The following is a 22,777-nucleotide window of genomic DNA, read 5'->3' as shown; positions in this document are numbered from 1 at the left end:
GCGAGGCCGCTGGATCGGTGAGCAAAGGCAGAGCAGGTGAGACCGCCGGAGCGGTGAGCAGGAGCAGAGCAGGGCGAGACCGCCTGGAGCAGTGAGCAAAGGCAGCACAGATCGAGACCGCTTGTAGCGGTGGGCAAAGGCAGAGCAGAGTGAGACCGCCTGGAGCGGTGAGCAAAGGCAGAGCAGAGCGAGACCGCCTGGAGCGGTGAGCAAAGGCAGAGCAGAGCGAGACCACCTGGAGTGGTGAGCAAAGGCAGAGCAGAGCGAGACCGCCGGAGCGGAGAGCAAGGCAGAGCAGGCAAGAACCGCCGGAGCTGTGAGCAAGGCAGAGCAGGCAAGAACCGCCGGAGTAGTGAGCAAGGCCGAGCAGGCAAGAACCGCCGGAGCGGAGAGCAAGGCAGAGGAGGCAAGAACCGCCGGAGCGGTGAGCAAGGCAGAGCAGGCAAGAACCACCGGAGTGGTGAGCAAGGCAGAGCAGGCAAGAACCGCCGGAGCGGTGATCAAGGCAGATCAGAGGGGACAGGGCTCTGTTCACACGGAACAGACTGGAAGGAAAAGGCGGAACCAGATACACACAAGATACTTGCAATGAAGTAGCGAGTCGACTCTAAACTCACAAACGGAAGTACAGCGACAACGAGTAGGAGTTAGGTGCAGGTTCAGACTCTGCAGAAAAAGGGAAGGTACGGACATAGAGAAAGACAGGTAACAGGTTAGGAAAGTGTTCAGACAGGAACTGAGTGTTCAGACAGAAACTGACACTGCAGCGAGATACAGGAGCGAGTCTGGGTATGCGGCCCCCAGAAAAGGCGGAACGAACAGGCTAGGAGCGTGTTCAGACTGGCCTGGAAATACAGCCTCCAGGAAGGCGGACAGACAGGCAAGAAAACACAGATAACAGATCTAGGTATGCTGTTAGAACTCTCCTGTTAGGTTTTTTCTAGTTTGCTGGTCACATGACCATTTTTGCCTATTTAATCCGGCTCCGCCTTCCTGGCCTTGCTGGACATCGTCGCTTGGAAGGGTTTCGGACCTGAGGATAACTCATGGGTGAGGGCGGATGATGTTTCTGCTTCCAGACTTGTCAGAGCGTTTCACAGGAGGTTTCCTGATAAGCCCGGGCCTAGGGGATCCGGAGGATCCTCTTAGAAGAGGGGGTACTGTTAGAACTCTCCTGTTAGTTTTTTTCTAGTTTGCTGGTCACATGACCATTTTTGCCTATTTAATCCGTCTCCGCCCTCCTGGCCTTGCTGGACTTCATTGTAATTTCTACTCTTGAGCTAGCTTGGTACTCCGTTACCTTTCTCTGTCAGTTTTGCTAGGTCTTCGGACCTCTATGTTCTATTTTGTTTGTTTGTCCTATTTCTGCTACTATTTCTGCTAGGAGGTGTCCATCTTTCTCCCAGTCCCTAGTTCTTGTAGGGATCCCTTCCCTCACATCTATAGGTCTTCGTTCAGACTAGCCAAGGACTTTAGCGGGTCTGATCGCAGGATCAGGTTCTCCGTTGCATCGTAGGGATCCAGCTTAGTTCTATTGTAGGGACAGATCTCCTGTCTTTCCTTAGTGCTTGTAGCAGATCATAACAGTAAGTCCAGACCAAAAAAAAAAAAAAAAATTCTCTAAGGAAAGACCCCCAGTTTCCATCATGGTCTCGGTTCAGGATTTGGCTCAACGCTTGCAGGGACTCTCTCTGGAGGTGGTCAAGCTCCAACAACACGTGAGTAGCTGCCCTGGAGCACATTTTGTAGAGCCGAAGGTACGTCTGCCTGATCTATTTTTTGGTGAACAACAAGATTTTTTTTCCTTTAAAAATGCTTGTTTATTGTATTTCCGTTTAAGACCCAGATCCCCTGGTGATGAATCACAGCGCATAGGGTTCATAATGTCACTTTTGCGCAAAGAACCTCAGGGATGGGCCTTTTCTCTCCAACTTAGTGATCCGTGCTTTAGATCAGTGGATAGTTTTTTTTCTGCTTTGGGGCTGTTGTATGATGATCCTGATGGTGTCTCATCTGCTGAGTCTGAATTAAGACGTTTGAGGCAGGGATCAGGTAATGTGGAAAATTATTGTACTCACTTCCGTCGGTGGTCTGCTCAGGTGGAGTGGAACGATTCAGCTTTGAAAAGTTCATTTCTTGCGGGGCTAGGTGAAAGGGTTAAGGATCTGCTGATTGCTTATCCTTCACCTGGAAACTTGCAGGAGGCAATGCAATTAGCTATACGGGTGGACAGGAGACTGCGTGCAAGGGTTAATGAGAGTAAATCCTCTGCCATGTCAGCTCCGAGTCTTGAGAGGATTTGTACTGACATTGGTGAGCCGATGGAGATTGAGGCGATGTCACGCCGCTCTCAGGAAAAAGACCGCTGATGTTCTGAAGGTTTGTGCTTTTATTGCGGAAAATCTGATCATTTCATTAAGAACTGTGTGCTTCGTATGAACAAAGAAAAAAAAAAGGTCAGTTACTCTCGTATAGCCTGTTTAAATACTAAGGGTGTACTTCTTTTTGCTACTACCACTGCTCAGGAAGAATTAATTGAATTTCGGGTATTTGTGGATTGTGGTTCTACTCTGAATGTGATTGATGGGGGATTCCTGGAAAAACTTAAATTAAAACCCAAACCTTTGTCATCCTCTATTGCTGTGGTTTCTGTCGATGGCTCTCCCTTAAAGAGTGTTACTCACAAGGTCTGTGAATTTCCCCTCACTATTAATGGTATTCACCAAGAGAATTTGGATTTGGTAGTATTAAATAATTTGCCTTCTCCAGTAGTGTTGGGGCTACCCTGGTTAAAATTGCACAATCCTGTACTGGATTGGTCTACCAATGAAATTAAGTCCTGGAGCCCTAAGTGTTATGACAAGTGTTGTAACGGGCGCATTGCTGCTGTGGATAAAGGGGAATTACCTGTAGCTATTCAGGATTTTTGGAAAGTTTTTTCTGAGAAGGAATCGCAAATTTTGCCTCACCATAGAGACTATGATTGTACCATTGAATTTGTCCCTGGAGCGACTCTTCCTAAAAGTCGTTTATTTAATCTTACTATTCCTGAGAGAAAGGCTTTGGAGGAATACATACAGACAAGCTTGGCCGCCGGTCACATTAGGCCTTCCAAGTCTCCTGTGGCTGTTGGATTTTTTTTTGTTAAAAAAAATGACGGCGGTTTACGTCCTTATCTGGACTTTCGTGAGATTAATAAAATTACTGTATGCAATCCTTACCCACTGCCATTGATTCCTGATTTGTTTAACCAGTTAGTGGGGGCCAAGTGGTTCTCTAAAATTGATCTCCGGGGAGCATACAATTTGTTGCGCATGATGGAGGGTGATGAATGGAAAACTGCTTTTAACACTCCTGTGGGTCATTTTGAGAATCTGGTTATGCCTTTTGGTCTTACCAATGCTCCAGCATTTTTTAAGAATCTTATTAATGACATCCTTAGACCTTTGATCGGCAAAAATGTGGTGGTGTATTTGGATGACATTCTGATTTATTCGCCTGATCTGGAGTCTCATTGGCGAAGCGTACGTGAGGTATTACAGTTATTAATTGACAATTCGCTTTTTGCTAAGCTGGAGAAATGTGAGTTCGCTGTACAGAGAATTAGTTTTTTGGGTTACATTATCTCCAGTGAAGGTTTTGAGATAGATCCGGTTAAAGTTCAAGCTGTGCAGGAATGGCCTAGGCCTATTGGTTTAAAATCGATACAGAGGTTTTTGGGTTTTGCCAATTATTACAGAAAATTCATAAAAAAAAATTCTATTATTGTCAAACCATTGACCGATCTCACCAGGAAAGGTGCTAATGCGGTTCAGTGGACTTCTGAGGCCATTGAAGCTTTTGTGTTTCTAAAGGAGAGGTTCACCTCTGCTCCCATCCTTATGCAGCCTGATGTGACTAAGCCGTTTTTGGTTGAGGTTGATGCTTCTTCTGTGAGGGTCGGTGCGGTGTTGTCTCAGGAAAATAAGGATGGAGTACATCCCTGTGCCTTTTTTTCAAAAAAATTTTCTGAGACTGAACTTAATTACGATATTGGTAATCGGGAATTGCTGGCGATTAAACTCGCATTTGAACACTGGCGTCATCTCTTGGAAGGTGCTGAATTTCCCATTCAGGTTTTCACTGATCATAAAAATCTGATCTATCTTGATGCTGCCAAGCGCTTGAATGCCCGTCAGGCTAGGTGGGCACTTTTTTTCTCGCGGTTTAATTTTTCCGTTACTTACATCCCGGGTACCAAGAATGTTAAAGCTGATGCTTTGTCTCGCAGCTTTTCTCCCATGGTCGGTGCTGAGGAGGAGGAGAGCATTTTACAAGAAGGTGTTGTGATTGCTGCTTTGGACTCCGTTTTGGAGGATGAGATTCTTAAAGCTCAGGAGATTGCCCCATCTAACACTCCCCATGGGAGGTTGTTTGTGCCTAGGACCTTTAGGAGAGATTTGTTTGTTGAGTGTCATGAGTCTCGGTTGGCAGGTCATCCAGGAATTTCTGAGACCAAGAGACTTGTGGGTCGCAGTTTTTGGTGGCCTGGATGGCAGAAGGAAGGCATTAAGTGGGTGCGTCATTGTACTGTGTGTGCTAGATCTAAGTCTTCGCATGCTCCTTCTGCGGGGTTGCTTTGCCCTCTGGAGGTTCCTAGTGCACCTTGGACACATCTGGCTATGGACTTTATTACTGACCTTCCCACATCTGAGGGTTTCACGGTCATCTGGGTGGTCGTGGACCGTTTTAGCAAGATGTGTCACTTGGTTCCCTTCATCAAACTGCCCTGCTCTAAGACACTCGCTAAGGCCTTTGTCAAGGAAATTGTCAGACTACATGGCGTTCCTACTGACATTGTTTCTGATAGGGGACCTCAGTTCGTGGCTTGTTTTTGGTGTGCCTTTTGTGACAGGTTGGGAGTTCATTTGTCGTTTTCATCCGGATATCATCCTGAGTCTAATGGCCAGACAGAAAGAAAGAACCAGGATGTTGAGCAGTTCTTGCGTTGTTTTGTGGCAGTCAATCAAGAGGGGTGGTCTGAGTTTCTGCCACTTGCTGAGTTTGCTCTTAACAACCATACGTCCTCTTCTGCTGGGTGTTCGCCTTTTTTTTGTTGTTCTGGGAGACATCCGTCTTTTGGGTCATTCTCCAAATTGGTATCGGCTGTGCCTGAGGAGGAGAGTTTTTCCGGTGATTTGGAGAGAGTTTGGACGGATGTGCGTGGTAATCTTCAGGAGGCTAACAAAAAATCTAAGAGGTACTTTGATAGGAAATGGCAAGAGGCTTTGTTTGCTGTTGGTGACATGGTTTGGTTGTCCTCTAAGAATCTGCGATTGAGGATTCGTTCTAAAAAATTGGGTCCCAAGTTCATAGGGCCCTTTAAGGTGCTTCAGGTAGTTAACCAATCTGCTGTTAGGTTTGAGGTTCCTACCTCCTGGAAGATTAATCTGGTATTTCATGTTTCGCTGTTGAAAAGAGCTGATGTGTCGGATGGTGACGCCTCTGCCACTGTTCCTCCGGTGGTGGAGGACGGGGAATATGAAATTTCCCGCATCCTAAATTCTAGACGGTATAGAGGGAGTTTGCAGTATCTCGTCGCTTGGAAGGGTTTCGGACCTGAGGATAACTCATGGGTGAGGGCGGATGATTTTTCTGCTTCCAGACTTGTCAGAGCGTTTCACAGGAGGTTTCCTGATAAGCCCGGGCCTAGGGGATCCGGAGGATCCTCTTAGAAGAGGGGGTACTGTTAGAACTCTCCTGTTAGTTTTTTTCTAGTTTGCTGGTCACATGACCATTTTTGCCTATTTAATCCGGCTCCGCCCTCCTGGCCTTGCTGGACTTCATTGTAATTTCTACTCTTGAGCTAGCTTGGTACTCTGTTACCTTTCTCTGTCAGTTTTGCTAGGTCTTCGGACCTCTATGTTCTATTTTATTTGTTTGTCCTATTTCTGCTACTATTTCTGCTAGGAGGTGTCCATCTTTCTCCCAGTCCCTAGTTCTTGTAGGGATCCCTTCCCTCACATCTATAGGTCTTCGTTCAGACTAGCCGAGGACTTTAGCGGGTCTGATCGCAGGATCAGGTTCTCCGTTGCATCGTAGGGATCTAGCTTAGTTCTATTGTAGGGACAGATCTCCTGTCTTTCCTTAGTGCTTGTAGCAGATCATAACATATGCGGCCCCTAGAATGCGGGATGAACAGGCTTGGATACAGTTCAGACAGGAACTGCTACTGAAAGAGATACAGGAGCCAGTCTGGGAATACAGTCCCCAGAGTGGCGGAAACAGACAAGAACAGAACAGGACCTGGCACATTCAGAGTCAAGGAGCACACTGAATGATAGAGTTGCTCAGGCATCAGTTTCCAGGTGGAGCTGGTTTAAATATCCAGTGACAGACAGCAATAGGCTGAGGACGCATTAGGGGTGTGCCCACAGCAGCTACAAGAAACAGGAAGTAACCGGGCCGCCGCCCTAAGCAGTCAGAACAGAGACAAACAGACAGCATGAATAGAAGCCAGGCTAGCAGACTGGACTGATGATCAAGTTTGCGATCTTGCATGGTGAGAGATGGTGCACCATGCAAGCCCGCCACCAGGTATGTTACACACTGAGACTCTGCTATATATACATCAGATAAAATACACTGAGACTCTGCTGTATATACATCACATAGGATACACTGAGACTCTGCTGTATATACAGGAGAGGAAAAAGAAAGGAGCGCAATGAAAAGTACCAGTGGTCAATGGTGGGGGAAACAATAAGTAAGGCAAGTTGGCCTCTCACCTCATTAGGTTGTGCACCCCTGCACAACCTCAGTGAATCGCTCCACAGCGGAGGTACAGCGTTGCCGCTAGCGTGTGGGTATTTCCTGGATCCGGTCCTGTGATCCACAGACCTGTCACGTGAACAATCCGGGGGGGTGTCACTGCAGGTCCTGCAAGGTTGTGTCCGGTCACGTGATTAGTCAGTCATGTGATGGGGCGGTCCAAGGAAGCGTCACCGCAGGTCCTCAAAGATGAACGTTAAGTGGAAAAAAACATCCCAGCGCAGCTCCTGCTGCGTACCCTCGAGGCAGGGATGTGAAGATGCAAAATTGGAAAAGCGGTCTGGTTAGAGCGCTAGGGCACAGAATCTACAGGGGCAAGGGCAGTAAAAATCAAACCTTTTATTAAACCACAATGCATTTCGGTAGCGAATTGCTACCTTCCTCAGGTGATATAACAATGGGAAGGGGAAATGACATATTATATAGAAACCACCAACCAATAAAAGAAATGCACTGAATGAGGTCACAGCACCCCTTGTATGCTGGCAGGGAGCCATCAGAAAATCAATCAAGATAAAATTAATAAAGTAAAAAACATGTGAAATAAAACCATAAAATCTATACATAAAAAAACCCAATATAACATAATAATAATGCTGATTAAATAACAATAACTTTTGATAAAAAAACAAACAAAAAAACAAATGAAACATAAAAATTATGAAGACCGGAAAATGGAAAAACTAAAAACCATAAAAAATGCCCTAATTGACCACATTATCTATTTAATCCCTCAGGAGTTAGTGTACCAAGCTTGAAGATCCAAAAACTCTCCTTATTGATGAGGCTACTATATTGGTCCTGGACAGTGTCAACTACCTGATCTATTATGGTAAGTCTCAAAAAACTTGGATCCTTCTGATGCTAAGTACTAAAATGTTTTGAGATACTATGCAATTGATAACCAATACATATGTTGTGTCGATGCTTATTGAGCCGAGCATGCATCGTTTGTATTGTGCGGCCTACATATTGAAGATCGCACGCACATTGTAGTAGATATACAACATACGTGGATTGGCAACTCACCTGACAGTTAATAGAAAAGGTTTCACCCGTTGTCTGTGAACAAAAGGTAGTAACCCCGTTCATAATCGTCCTACAGCATAGGCTCTTTGGCGTGTTGCATGAAAAACAACCATTGTTATGTGTAGATAGTTCTTTACTGGATTTGGGTTTTAAAGAGATGTTACTAGGAGACACTAAACTACATAGATTCCAGTTTCTCCTATAGATAATTTGTGGTTTATCAGGAAGATGGTTGGAGAGAACTGGATCAGATTTTAAAATAAAACAATATTTGTTCAACAACTTCTGCACACTCGCACGTGATTGATTAAAAGTAATAACTAAACTCCACTCAGTGAGTTCAGTACTTTTTTTATCAATAATTTTAGAAGATTGAATTTTATTAATACATACGTCTTGTGTGAGTTGCTTGGTTCTATTGTATGCATCTGTTAACAATCTCTTGGGATAATCCTTCTGAATAAACCTATTTTTGAGAATCCCAGATTCAAGCACAAAGTCTTGGTCCTTTGTACAATTTTTACGGACTCTCCAGTACTGACCATATGGAACATTGGTAATCCACTTAGGGAGGTGCCCACTATCGAACCTAAGGTAACTGTTGACATCCACAGGTTTTAAGTGTGTCTATGTGGACACTATCCCTGATTCCTCCAAACGTAACATAAGATTCAAGTACTGGAGGCTACTGTCCGAAATGGAAGCTGTAAAAACAAAACCCCATGGATTCTTGTTTAGGTCATCAATGAAATCTAGGGCTGTATTTTTGGGGCCCTTCCAAAGGAAGATCAAATCGTCAATGTAATGACGATAGAGAATAATATGGCCCAAAGACAGGTGGGACTGCGCGATGAAGATGGATTTGAAGTACCCCATGTATAAATTGGCATAACTTGGGGCAAATCTAGTCCCCATCGTGCAGCCCCTTCTCTGATGATAAACAGTACTCTCAAAAGTAAAAACATTATTATTTAAAATAAAGCTGATAGCCTCTAAAAGGAACTCTTTCTGCTCCTTGGACATGGAGGCATCAGAACTAAGATAATGGTCAACCGCTTGTAAACCTAAATCATGAGCGATGTTGCTATGTAGTGCACTCGTATCCAAAGTGAGCAGCAAACAATCTGTTTGGGGAGTCATTTCCCTAAGAATTTTAATCAACTACGAGGAATCCTTTAAATAATAATCAAGGGTCAGAACATATTTTTGTAAAAATAGATCCACATAATGGGACAAATTCGAGGATATTGAATTAATACCAGAGATAATAGGACGGCCCGGGGGATTGGTTGCGTCCTTATGTATCTTGGGGAGGAAATGGAAGAAAGGTACCCGAAAAAAAAATATATCCAGGAAATGTCTCTTTCTTTCTTATTAAGAATCCCCTTTATATGTGCTTTTTTATCAATTCCTTATAATTCAAGAATATAAACGTGGATGGATCTGAATCCAATCTCTGATAATATTCCTGATCCCCCAAAATATGTATACCTTCCCCAAGGTACCATGCCCAATCCATAATTACTACCCCTCCACCCTTGTCTGCACTCTTAATTATAATTTCATGATTGTCACATAGAGATATAATCACCTGTCTTTCTTCTGGGTTCAGATCATCCATTTTTTTAACACCAATTGTTGAAATGTTTCAGTATGAGCACCTTGATGGTGTAAAGGGTAACAACTTAGGTATACAGTAAAGGTAGTCAATGAGAAATTCGGACAGTAACAAAGTTTAAGCAATGAAATCTCTCCATTATTTAAAGCATAACTGGAGAGATTAAAGATCCCATTGGATTTTAAAGTGATGGCCATATTATTCTGAATAGATGTTAAGTCGCTTTCGTTTTCTTTAAGGTTTGGTTGCCCACCGGGTTTATAATCCCGGAGGGCTCCACCACTCCCTCTACATCCCCGTTTTCTCTTTTTCTTTTTGGATGGTGTCCTGGTTCCACTCGAAAAAAATGAGTGATCTTAGAATCTCTTAAACTACAAGGAAGATTGTTCAAGGGAACAGTAGCTTTAGAGGGAGATAAGGAATTATATGCATTATTCACCTGTTCACGTACTGGTAAAGCTAAATCAAGAAATGAGGAAATATTTGGCATAGGTTTATCAAAAGTTATTGTTACTTCATCATCATCATCATCATCATCATTTTTATTGTGTTATATAGTTTTTTATGTACAGATTTTATGGTTTTATTTCACATGTTTTTTACTTTATTAATTTTATCTTGCTTGATTTTCTGATGGCTCCCTGGCATCATACAAGGGGTACTGTGACCTCATTCAGTGCCTTTCTTTTATTGGTTGGTGGTTTCTATATAATATGTCATTTCCCCTTCCCATTGTTATATCGCCTGAGGAAGGTAGCAATCAGCTACTGAAATGCATTGTGGTTTAATAAAAGGTTTGTTTTTTACTGCCCTTGCCCCTGTGGACTCTGTGCCCTAGAGCTCTAACTCTAACCAGACCGCTTTTCCAATTTTGCATCTGCTGTATATACATCACATAGGATACAATCAGAATCTGCTTTATATACATCATATAGGAGACACTGAGACTTTGCTGTAATACAGAAAAGACTCTGCTGTATATACCTCACATACGATACACTGAGACTCTGCTGTATATACCTCACATAGGAGACATTGAGACTCTGCTGTATATGCATCACGTGGGTGATACATTGGGTCTGATTCATCTGTTTTATGCCAGAAAAGTGGTGGAAAAGCTTTGAAAAGTCTCTAGATTTGTTAGATGTGGAACTGTATGAAAATTTTGTAACTTTTGGTGTTCTCATGCCACTTTGAATCAGCTCCGCCAAAATGGGCAAAGCTGGGAGGGAGGCAGGGCGGTATGGAGTGTGGCAACGGCTGTCCCGTTAATCAAAAGTGATTTTGTTTTCTATGCCAGAAATGCCACTCTAGTCCCTTATTGGAAAATTGAAGATGAAAATTCTAATAATTCTAATGTACATATGATGATGTCTGCAATGTGCATTGGAAATTAAAGGCAGGATATGTCAGGAAAATAAAGTTTTTTTTTATAAAAAGGTGTATGTAATTATTACTAGGGTTCAGGAACCTCCACGAGTCGATTAATTGGCAGGTGGACATAAGAGGTGCTAGCGCTTTGTCATGCAAGGTTATTGATTGCGGAGTACCAGCAGTATTTTTCTTATCCTCGTGGACCGAAACCACCGAATTAAAATCTCCACCTACTATTTTATTAGAATTGGAGTCGAGCAAAAGTCTAGTCTCCAATTGTTTGAAAAAAGATTTGTTTCCTATATTAGGGACATATATATTATAGATAGAGAAGATTCCACAAGATGTGGTTAATGTTAATGTAGCGCCGGCGTCCCTGCCCTCTGCTAGGCAGGGACGCTGTTCCCCTCACCTCTCTGCTCCGTGCCCGGCGTCCTCCTCCCGCTCTGCTGGCAGCGCGCGCTCCTTCCCGGCCACTGTGCTTAGGGCGCGCGCTCTCCCTCCCTCTTAAAGGGGCCGCGCGCGCCGTCCTAAGGAGTCCCCGGCCAATGGCCGGAGGACTTCACCATATATAAGGCACCTCCTCCAAAATGGAGGTGCCCGAGCAATGTTGTTGCACTGTTCACTACTCTGCTTCAGCCCTCAGGTCCCGTTGCCAGTTACCTGCCTGATTCCTGCCAGAGTCCTGCCAGTTTGCTGTCTGTTTCCTGCCTGTTATTCCTGCTACCTGCTTGCTAGCCTGAGGTCCGACGGTCTGCCTTCCTACACCTGTCAGTCTGTCTATGGACCAGCTTGCCCGCTCACCTGGGAGCGCTCCTCTGCTACCTGCCTGCTAGCCTACCTGGAGGCTTCGCCGTCACGTGCTGTGACCACCTGCTATTCCAGAGACTCTTGCCCGCTCACCTGGGAGCGCTCCTCCGCTACCTGCCTGCTTGCCTACCTGGAGGCTCCGCCGTCACGTGCTGTGACCACCTGCTATTCCAGAGACTCTTGCCCGCTCACCTGGGAGCGCTCCTCCGTTACCTGCCTGCTTGCCTACCTGGAGGCTCCGCCGTCACGTGCTGTGACCACCTGCTATTCCAGAGACTCTTGCCCGCTCACCTGGGAGCGCTCCTCCGCTACCTGCCTGCTTGCCTACCTGGAGGCTCCGCCGTCACGTGCTGTGACCACCTGCTATTCCAGAGACTCTTGCCCGCTCACCTGGGAGCGCTCCTCCGCGACCTGCCTGCTTGCCTTCCTGGAGGATCCGCCGTCACATGCTGTGACCACCCGTTCATCCAGAGACTCTCGCTTGCTCACCTGGGAGCACACATCTTCCATCTGCCTGCTAACCTACCTGGAGGTTCAGCCATCACAGGTCGTACCTACCCTTTTCCCAGAGACTGCCCCGGTCACTTGCCGTGACCTCCAGCCCGTTCATCCAGAGACTGCCCCGGTCACTTGCCGTGACCTCCAGCCCGTTCATCCAGAGACTGCCCCGGTCACTTGCCGTGACCTCCTGCCCGTTCACCCAGAGACTGTCCCGGTCACCTGCTGTGACTGCCTGCCCGTCTTCCCTGGTCGCCACCCGCTCCCTTACAAGGACCGCCCCCTTGTATAGTAGCTCAGAGGTTCCGCCTACCAGACCCGTTACAGTTTGCTCGGGCCATGGAACCCGGTGGCACCCAAGCTCCCTCGCTCTCGGACCTGTGTCATGAACTGTCCCGTCAGAGGTCCCAACAGGAGTCCATCCTGGGTCACCTGCGGAATGTCAATTCTCGCCTGGACACCCTGACTGCTCCGCCAGCAACCTCCGCCAGTGCCATGACTCGCAATCCGGCAGCTCCGCTGCCCACTAATACCATGGTATCCTACCCCGGACCCCGGCTTTCCGCACCTCCTCGCTTCGGAGGCGACTCCGCCCAGGCTCGGGGCTTCATAAATCAGTGCACCCTGCACTTTGAACTTTTGTCCCACCAGTTTAACTCCGACCGGGCCAAAATTGCCTTCATCATGTCCCATCTCACCGGGGAGGCCCTGGCCTGGCTAAATCCTCTATGGGAGAGAGGAGACCCCCTGGTGTCCGACTTGCCTGCCTTTCTCACGGCTTTCAGGAAAGTCTTCGACGAACCCGGACGGAAGACCTCATCCGCATCATCACTGCTACGCCTCCGTCAGGGAAGTCTCACCGTGGGCCAATATGCCATACGGTTCCGTACCCTTGCCTCGGAGCTGGCCTGGGATAACGACGCTCTGGTATCCGTCTTCTGGGAGGGTCTGTCCGGCCGTATTAAAGATGAACTTGCCGGTCGGGACATTCCTACCACTCTCGATGACCTAATAACTCTTGCCACCCGGATTGACCTACGGTTCCAGGAGCGTGCCAAAGAGGTCACCCGTGAGAGGAGGTTACCACGTCTAGCTCCTACTTTTCAGAAACCCGTCTCTCCCCAGGTACACTCTCCTGAGCCTATGCAGGTCGACCAGACCAAGTTGGTCAAAACCCGTCAGGACTTACGCCGTGCCGAGGGGAGCTGCTTCTACTGTGGCAGTAAGGAGCACCGGATCCGTGCCTGCCCGGAGAGGTCGGGAAACGCCTGTGTCTAGGTTCGCTCAGAGAGGTCAACCTAGACAAGAATAAATCCTCTCCATCTCTGCTGCTGTCAGTCTCAATCGTCTGCGGGGAGAACCGTTATTTCGAACTAGCCCAACTTGATTCTGGAGCAGCCGGGAATCTTATTTCACCATCCCTGGTAGAGAAATACCGCATCCCCACCAAACCTCTGGCTGTACCCTTGTCTGTTGCTGCCGTGGATGGGGGTCTCTTACCACGCCCCATCCAACTCATCACCGAATCCATTACTCTGCAGGTGGGAATGCTGCATTCTGAGAGTATCTCCTTTCATGTTCTGCCTGGACTCTCTCACGCCCTCTTGCTAGGTCTACCTTGGCTCCAGAGACATGCACCCATGCTTGACTGGCAGACCGGAGAGGTCCTTCGCTGGGGACAGGACTGCCATAAGACCTGTCTGGTTCCCGTCCATCCCGTCCGTCCTTCTCCTACCCCAGCTAATCTACCTGGACTTCCGATTCCTTATTGGTCTTATGCTGATGTCTTTAATAAAAAGGAGGCAGAGACACTACCCCCTCATAGACCATACGACTGCCCTATCGACCTGTTACCCGGTACTACTCCTCCCCGTGGGCGTATTTATCCATTATCAGCTGCTGAGACCCGGTCGATGTCCGAATATATTGAGGAGAATCTGGCCAGGGGATTCATCCGGAAATCTACCTCCCCGGCGGGAGCAGGCTTCTTTTTCGTCAAAAAGAAGGACGGCTCTCTCCGTCCCTGTATAGACTATAGAGGCCTTAACCAGATTACGGTGAAGAATAAGTACCCCCTTCCGCTCATTCCGGAGTTATTTGATCGTCTGAGGGGGGCTAGAATCTTCACCAAACTGGACCTCCGTGGGGCGTACAACCTGGTTCGTATCCGTCAGGGGGATGAATGGAAGACGGCATTCAACACCCGGGACGGCCACTATGAATATCTGGTAATGCCCTTTGGTCTCTGTAACGCTCCTGCCGTCTTTCAAGAGTTGGTCAATGACATCTTCCGGGACCTTCTCTACTCCTGCGTAGTGGTGTACCTGGACGACATCTTGGTCTTCTCTCCGGATCTCCAGACTCACCGGAGGGACGTTCGTCAGGTCCTGCTCAGGCTCAGGCAGAATCACCTCTTCGCTAAGTACGAGAAATGCCTCTTTGAGCAGACCTCGCTTCCGTTTCTGGGCTACATTATTTCTCAGACCGGCCTACGAATGGATCCAGAGAAACTGTCTGCCATCGAGAAATGGCCTCGACCGGAGGGGTTGAAGGCCATTCAGCGGTTCCTGGGCTTCGCCAACTACTACCGCCTCTTCATACCACACTTCTCTTCCCGGACTGCCCCAATTTCCGCGCTCACCCGTAAGGGTACTAATCCCAAAGAGTGGCCGCCCGAAGCAGAGGAGGCCTTTCTTTCCTTAAAACAGGCCTTCTCTTCCGCCACGGTGCTGCATCGCCCGGACGGCAACAAGCAGTTCTTCCTGGAAGTTGACGCCTCCTCCTCTGGAGCCGGAGCGGTACTTACTCAAAAATCATCTTCCGGGAGGATGGTAACTTGTGGCTTCTTCTCTAAACTCTTCTCCTCAGAGCGCAATTATTCCATAGGAGACCGAGAGTTATTGGCCATCAAACTGGCATTGGAGGAGTGGCGTTACCTGCTCGAGGGGGCTCTTCACCCGGTAATAATTTACACTGACCACAAGAACTTGGCTTACCTCCAGCATGCCCAGAGACTTAACCCGCGCCAAGCCCGGTGGTCCTTGTTTTTTGCTCGCTTTGATTTTGTTCTTCATTTTCGCCCGGCTGACAAAAACGTCAAGGCGGACGCCTTGTCTCGATCCTTTCTGGTGTCTGATCTTGAGGAAGATCCGAAACACATCATCGATCCCGCCAGAGTAATGCAGGTGGCTCCCGTGAGTCTAAATCGTCTCCCTCCCGGAAAGACGTTCGTATCAGTACCTGATCGGGAGAAGATCCTTCACTGGGGTCACTCGTCTAAACTGGCTGGCCATGCCGGTCAGAAAAAGACCCTCCAGCTTATTACCCAGCACTACTGGTGGCCTAACCTGCACAAGGATGTAATAGACTTTGTTTCTGCCTGTGTGTCCTGCGCCCGCAACAAAGTTCCGAAACACCTGCCAGCCGGTCGCCTCCTTCCTCTGCCAGTACCTGCTGCCCCCTGGCAGCATACAGCGATGGACTTCATAACTGATCTTCCCGTCTCTGCCGGTTGTACGGTCATTTGGGTGGTCGCTGACCGCTTTTCCAAGATGGCTCACTTCATTCCCCTGCCAGGCCTCCCGTCTGCACCCGAGCTGGCTAAAGACTTTATCCGCCACATCTTCCGTCTTCATGGCCTGCCCCGTCACATCGTGTCGGATCGTGGGGTTCAGTTCACTTCTCGTTTCTGGAGAGCCACTTGTAAATTGCTAGACGTCACCCTGGACTTCTCCTCCGCTTACCACCCACAGTCTAATGGTCAAGTGGAGCGGATCAATCAGATCTTGACCAGTTACCTCCGGCACTTCGTTAATGCCCACCATTCTGACTGGGTGGATCTCCTGCCATGGGCCGAATTCTCGTACAACAATCACGAGAGCGAATCCTCCTCCAAATCCCCGTTTTTTGTAGTCTTCGGTCAGCATCCTCGGATCCCGTTTCCCGTCTCCACCTTGGTGGACAATCCGGCTGCGGAATCTCTTGTTAACAAATTTTCCTCCATATGGGAGAGTACCCGGTCCGCACTCCTTCTGTCATCAAAGCGTATGAAAAGACATGCTGACAAAAAACGTCTGGATCCTCCTCAATTCCGTCCTGGGGATAAAGTCTGGCTCTCGTCCAAGTATGTCCGGCTCAAGATTCCTTCCTGTAAGTTAGGGCCTCGGTTCATCGGTCCTCTGGAGGTCATCAGTCAGATCAACCCGGTGGCCTATAAATTGAAACTCCCGGCCAACTTACGGATCCCTAACTCCTTCCATGTATCTCTCCTCAAACCTGTGGTACTTAACTCTTTTTCCAAGTCTACAGGTACGCCTCCTGCTCCGGTTTCTGCTGAGGACAAGTTTGAGGTAGAGAACATTCTTGCCACCAAAAGGGTAAGAGGAAAGACCTTTTTTCTAGTAGATTGGAAGGGGTTTGGTCCTGAGGAGAGAACGTGGGAGCCCCGGGAGAACATCCATGCCCCTCTTATCCTTGCTAAATTTCTGTCTGGCCTAAAAAAGGGGGGGCCTAAAGGGGGGGGTACTGTAGCGCCGGCATCCCTGCCCTCTGCTAGGCAGGGACGCTGTTCCCCTCACCTCTCTGCTCCGTGCCCGGCGTCCTCCTCCCACTCTGCTGGCAGCGCGCGCTCCTTCCCGGCCACTGTGCTTAGGGCGCGCGCGCGCGCTCTCCCTCCCTCTTAAAGGGGCCGCGCGCGCCGTCCTAAGGAGTCCCCGGCCAATGGCCGGAGGACTTCACCATATATAAGGCACCTCCTCCAAAATGGAGGTGCCCGAGCAATGTTGTTGCACTGTTCACTACTCTGCTTCAGCCCTCAGGTCCCGTTGCCAGTTACCTGCCAGTTACCTGCCTGATTCCTGCCAGAGTCCTGCCAGTTTGCTGTCTGTTTCCTGCCTGTTATTCCTGCTACCTGCTTGCTAGCCTGAGGTCCGACGGTCTGCCTTCCTACACCTGTCAGTCTGTCTATGGACCAGCTTGCCCGCTCACCTGGGAGCGCTCCTCTGCTACCTGCCTGCTAGCCTACCTGGAGGCTTCGCCGTCACGTGCTGTGACCACCTGCTATTCCAGAGACTCTTGCCCGCTCACCTGGGAGCGCTCCTCCGCTACCTGCCTGCTTGCCTACCTGGAGGCTCCGCCGTCACGTGCTGTGACCACCTGCTATTCCAGAGACTCTTGCCCGCTCACCTGGGAGCGCTCCTCCGTTACCTGCCTGCTTGCCTACCTGGAGGCTCCGCCGTCACGTGCTGTGACCACCTGCTATTCCAGAGACTCTTGCCCGCTCACCTGGGAGCGCTCCTCCGCTACCTGCCTGCTTGCCTACCTGGAGGCTCCGCCGTCACGTGCTGTGACCACCTGCTATTCCAGAGACTCTTGCCCGCTCACCTGGGAGCGCTCCTCCGCGACCTGCCTGCTTGCCTTCCTGGAGGATCCGCCGTCACATGCTGTGACCACCCGTTCATCCAGAGACTCTCGCTTGCTCACCTGGGAGCACACATCTTCCATCTGCCTGCTAACCTACCTGGAGGTTCAGCCATCACAGGTCGTACCTACCCTTTTCCCAGAGACTGCCCCGGTCACTTGCCGTGACCTCCAGCCCGTTCATCCAGAGACTGCCCCGGTCACTTGCCGTGACCTCCTGCCCGTTCACCCAGAGACTGTCCCGGTCACCTGCTGTGACTGCCTGCCCGTCTTCCCTGGTCGCCACCCGCTCCCTTACAAGGACCGCCCCCTTGTATAGTAGCTCAGAGGTTCCGCCTACCAGACCCGTTACAGTTAATTGTACCAATCTTCCCTCTCCATCGTGTTGCTGGCTTATGATCTGGTGTATAAATTGTTTATTGATAAGGATTAAGACTCCAGCCTTTCTATCCACAGATGATGAGCCATAAACACCACCCACCCATAATTTTTTCATCTGGGGGAAATCTGCCTCCTGTAGATGTGTTTCCTGTAGGAGGGCTATGTCAGATTTTAAACGTTTTAAAAGTCTAAGGACTTTTATTCGTTTTTGGGGAGATCTCAAATCTTTAACATTCCAACACGATAAACATAATCAGGGACTGTAAGAATGAACATGACTGGTGAAATACTTACAAGACAATGATGACATGTAACTGGATTATATAATAAGGAGCAATGCTGGAACATGTGTAACAAACTTAAGTAACAATAAACCAAATTTTAGAAAACTGACCTAGCAAGAGCGTAGACACTTTGTATCTGCTCGCTAGGAAAAAACTTTCCCTGGGCTTCACTTCTGCCCGACCATGCATGTAACACTACAAATTACAATTTAACCCCCTTTTTCTATGTTGTTTTTCATCAAAATTCTTCCATTTTGATCCCTTATTGATTACATTCTCCACTCTCACCACATTTATGGAAAATAATAACTTTAGTCAAAGTTGTAAAAGTCTGAGAGGGGAGACGGTCGGAAGCAACTGCCTCCATAATACCTTTACTCCGGAGTCTCCAGGTATATAAAAGGAGAAACTCACTGAATCAACGGTTCTTATAGCTCTGGCCTCCTTTGACTCCTCGCCTTCTAGATCCCTTAGGGGACCGTGAGCTAGAAAGAGTTACATCCTGGTGGGTCCGTTCAGGGCTGGCCCTCAAGCACAGGAGACTGCTGACAAATGTATCTGCTTTAACAGGTGAAATAAATTCCTGGAAAGAGCCACCTGTGTCCTTCAAGCGTAGAATAGCCGGGTAGCGGAGTTGAAAGCACATTTTTTCTTTGTGAAGTGTGGTGCATATGGAGCTGAAGGACTTCCTTTTTCTGGTTACTTCGATGGAGTAGTCTTCAAAAAGCAAGATTTTATGGCCTTGAATGATCAATGGGTGGTTTAATTGTTTATATGCTCGAATAATGTCCGCGTTATCATTGAAGTCCAGAAATTTCATGATGACCTGACTTGGCCTGATTGTACTCTGGGCCTTAGAGATAGCAGGTGGAGGACCGATTCTGTGAACCCTTTCCACATTTTTACCTTTGGGTAGTTTTAAGGCGTTTGGGACTTCATTTTCACATAGGGGTTTCAAGGTGTTTTGAAGATACGATTCTGATAGACCCACCATCGATATTCGTGATTCTAATTCGGTAAGCTGTTCGGCTTGTTCATCCTGTCTGGCTTGCAGACCCAGCAGGGCAGTGTTTAGTGTGGATTGTATTATGGTTTTGATGTCGGGTAATAGCCCAGCAGTGACCTAGTTCTGAAGAGTCCATTTGTGTCTCCCCTTTCCTTGAAGTAGAATTGCAGGGCATTTTGGGGGGTTGACGCAAATCCTCTCCACCTTCAGATTGGGCGGGATGTTCCTCTTGGTCAAAAGTAGGAGCCATATTAGGAAGATTGTAGATGTCACAGTGGTTGGAGAAGGTAGATTGTTTTTGCCCGCTACGGAGAAGGTAGCGGTCCATATAGGCCAGTGATATTGGTGGAAGATGGCCTTCAGCTGTGTGAAAGTTTCGAAGAATCGCTGAGCTGCAAGACTCAAGAATCAAGAGACCAGAGTAGATGTACAGGGGGTGGGGGGTGAACATGAACGGTTAATCAGAACTCACATGGTCGGCGCCTGAACCAGAAGACTCACAGATTCATAGTTCGTAGATGATAGCATGGCGCCCCTGAGGGTTCGACCGCCACAGGAATGCTGCACTTCTGCAATGGAGTGTGGTGTTCCTCCTCTGAGGTAAGGCCAGTGTGATGGTAGTAATCTAGCCTTTTGCATCCAACACCACATTTCCACCAGAGGGAGCTGGTATGCACTAGGTGCTGCTCCCCTGGTTACAGGGAGACTGGGGAACACAAAGTGGTAGGAACCAGTTAGTGGGTGTGGGTGGAGGAACAGTTAGTTAGTGACACTTCAAATTTCATATTTAATAGAATGCCATCTTGGATCTTGGTTCGTTGGTCCTTCGGTCCTTTCTGGTCCGTAGTCTAGCCTTTGCTAGTCTGTCGGCTGTCACTGTGCTGTCAAAATACTGTGTGTAATGTGACTTCCCTCCGGGAGCGCAGATCCTGTGTGGGCCTGCACCGGCATGGGACACAGCCCTCGTACCCTGATCTTGGGACGAGAGGAAGGTTGCAGACGGGGAATGTCTCAACCTGGCCGAAGACCAGGATCGAGAAGGCCCGGGAGCTTTAGAGTGTGGCTCCCTAGCAAATGGATCCCGGGGAGGATGCAGACGGAGCGGAGCACGCCACCTGTCCTCGCCTACCTGATCTATTCAGAGGGATTCCGGCTGCAAGAGGGGTACCGGCCCCCGATACCCGACGTCGTACTCTACGTCCAGGACGGGAAAGCCCGGTTAGGCCCTGAGGATCCCACCGGGCCTCGGATGGAGAGGAATTGCCACCCGAGCCCTACACCTGAGAGGAGCTCAGAGGGAGACCCGGCTTATCTACACACGCACGGACGGGAAAGGGTGAAGTCTGTAGTGCAGGAACACTCTGGTGTAGGGTCGCTACCGAACACTGGACTTCCTCGGAGGTAGTCGGACCCCCGTCCCTGGTGGCCGCAGGACTCCGCGAGGAGCAGGGAGTCTCCTTCCCGCTAACGTCTCTGAGTGAGTAAAGCCTTGGAAGTTCACCCCTATGGCCTCCGGGACTGTTCATTACGCGCCATACCACGCGACGCGGTGCCCATACTCCCCGCGCTACTACTACCCCCTTCATCCTGCCTTGCCTGCCCTGAGGCCCTGCTCCGCCTGTGGGGAGCAGTGAGAACTTTAGCCGCCATGACACCAGGCCTCAGCGGACTGTTAGCGGCGCTGGTGGCTCTTCACCAGACACCACAGGTGGCGTAGTCGTTAATCAGCCACTCAACCCGGAATAGCCCACACCATCTCTTTGTAATGTGACGGCCCTGAGCATGGGTCGGGCCCGGGCCACGGCTGCATCCCATCTCTTCAACACAGGGCCCGACACCGAGTCCCCCAACACCCAGGGTAAAACACGGGCTTTCTGAGTAGAGGTGTCACAATAGCATGATAAGAAATGGAAAAATCACCAGAGCAGATTATCTACTGAGCAGTAATAGATGGTATATGCATGGCCAAAGCTGGTTGTTAAATGGCCATGGAGAGTTGGATGGTATCACAAGAGTAGTGAGTGAACAATAATTGTAATAAATTGGGGCTGTAATGTCCTTGTGGTCCACAAGATGGCGCTTGAAGTGAATAGTGAAAAGTAGCTGTTATATTACAAATGTCCACTGGATGGAGTTTAAGTGTAAGATTAGGAATTGCTTTTCAGTTATAGGTAAATCCCTTTTTTTCTCTTATAAGTTGCTCGTTTTATTACTTGTTAGTAAGGAAAAAAAGTTCACATTGGGGACTTTAAATGTCAAAAGAGATTTTTGTCATTTGCTGTGAATCAGCGGAAAAACAAGTGATTTTCTACGGGGTTAGAGATCTGTGGCTCTCAGTAGGTGTTAGATAAAAATACAGAGGAAGAGAGAAGTGTTTATCCTTTTTGAATAGATTTAGTAGAGATGCAGTTTATTTGAAGCTCCTGCCTCAGTGTCTCTATATGAGAAGTGCAGGTTTAGCAAGATGGCGGCTGTTCTAGAGGCGGGAAAGCCCCTGGTGGCAGGGACAGGGCGGCCGAGGCGGCTCCAGCAGGACTCCCCACGCCACAGGCCCGTCAGGACCACCGTGGCACCCCTCAGAGAAGACTGCGGCCCCACCAGCAGCAGCGCAGCAGACGATGAGCACGGAGTCCAGGCTGGTAAGCTCTTTGTGTCTGTGTGTGACCGCAACTGACCCTTCACTCTGCCGCACCAGTACCTGGATCTCCGTTGTTGCTGGTCTCCTCGGCATGGAGGTGGCGGTGTCTCACACCATGTGTCTCTACGCCACCGTCTCAGTCCGCAGCCGCAGGTGATCCAGATCCCCCGCAGTTTGCCACAAGCACTCCTCCGTCGTCACAGCAGGGCACACCGCGGATCCCACAGGGAGGAGAGGCCGCGGCTTTGGGCATCCAGGTAGGCCCGGGTTCACCGGGTAGAGAGGTGGCCTCCTCTATGTATCGGTCTGCAACCGAGGGGTCCAGAGACCTCGACTGTGACCCTGGGCAATTGAGATGGGGCAGACAAAAGCCTTTAAATGGGCTAAATTCAGCCTAACTTAGGGAGCTTCTATGAAGTGCGACTCTCTCCCTCAGCAGCAAGCCATGCCCCGGTTTATAATTATTATCACTGTGTCAATTAGGCATCCTATGGTCTCTAACCAATTAGATTGCTCATTCATTACTGACCGAAGCATCTAAGTATTTAGACAGAGGTAAGGGCCTTACTATGTCATTCTATCTGCACCTAGGGATTACCTCGTTAAAGGGATTATTTGGAACTATTTTATTTTTTTACTATGAGCCTAAGAACTAACAGATAGGAAGTTGCTAACTGCATGTTCTGCACAGCGCTGCTCAGAGTGGTCATAGACCGCTCCTGCCAGCAATTCTGATGCTTCACATCAACAGAACAGCTCTTCCTCTTCCAGGATGCTCTGTCGACAGAGAATGACTGCTGACATTATGTTGATTGACAGCTGATCCTGCTCTTAACTGTCAATCAGCATGACATCGAGTGCCACGCCACCTCAACAGAGCAGATAGAAAGAGAAGCAGCTGCTCTGTCGAC

At 48.7% G+C, this 22,777-nt stretch overlaps 1 protein-coding gene across 3 annotated transcripts in view; it reads left to right on the top strand.

Moving 5' to 3' along the window:
- The window catches only part of LOC141273833 (gastrula zinc finger protein XlCGF66.1-like), an 80,372-nt gene that overhangs the window by 22,635 nt on the left and 34,960 nt on the right, over positions 1-22,777 (top strand). For 2 of the 3 annotated variants that reach the window (XM_073686238.1, XM_073686239.1), the window contains exon 2: positions 7,548-7,642. The exons of the other annotated variant lie outside the window; for it this stretch is intronic. The gene's annotated coding sequence lies outside the window, so the exon portion shown is untranslated. The remainder of the gene's footprint in view (positions 1-7,547; positions 7,643-22,777) is intronic. 3 annotated transcript variants of the gene reach the window in all.

Source organism: Phyllobates terribilis, unplaced genomic scaffold, assembly GCF_046119375.1.
Source record: "Phyllobates terribilis strain yellow unplaced genomic scaffold, ASM4611937v1 Scaffold_5__5_contigs__length_657084704, whole genome shotgun sequence".
Classification (NCBI taxonomy): Eukaryota; Metazoa; Chordata; class Amphibia; order Anura; family Dendrobatidae; genus Phyllobates; species Phyllobates terribilis.
The sequence above is the reverse complement of the archived record's forward strand: the minus strand, read 5'-3'. Positions and strand labels throughout refer to the sequence as shown.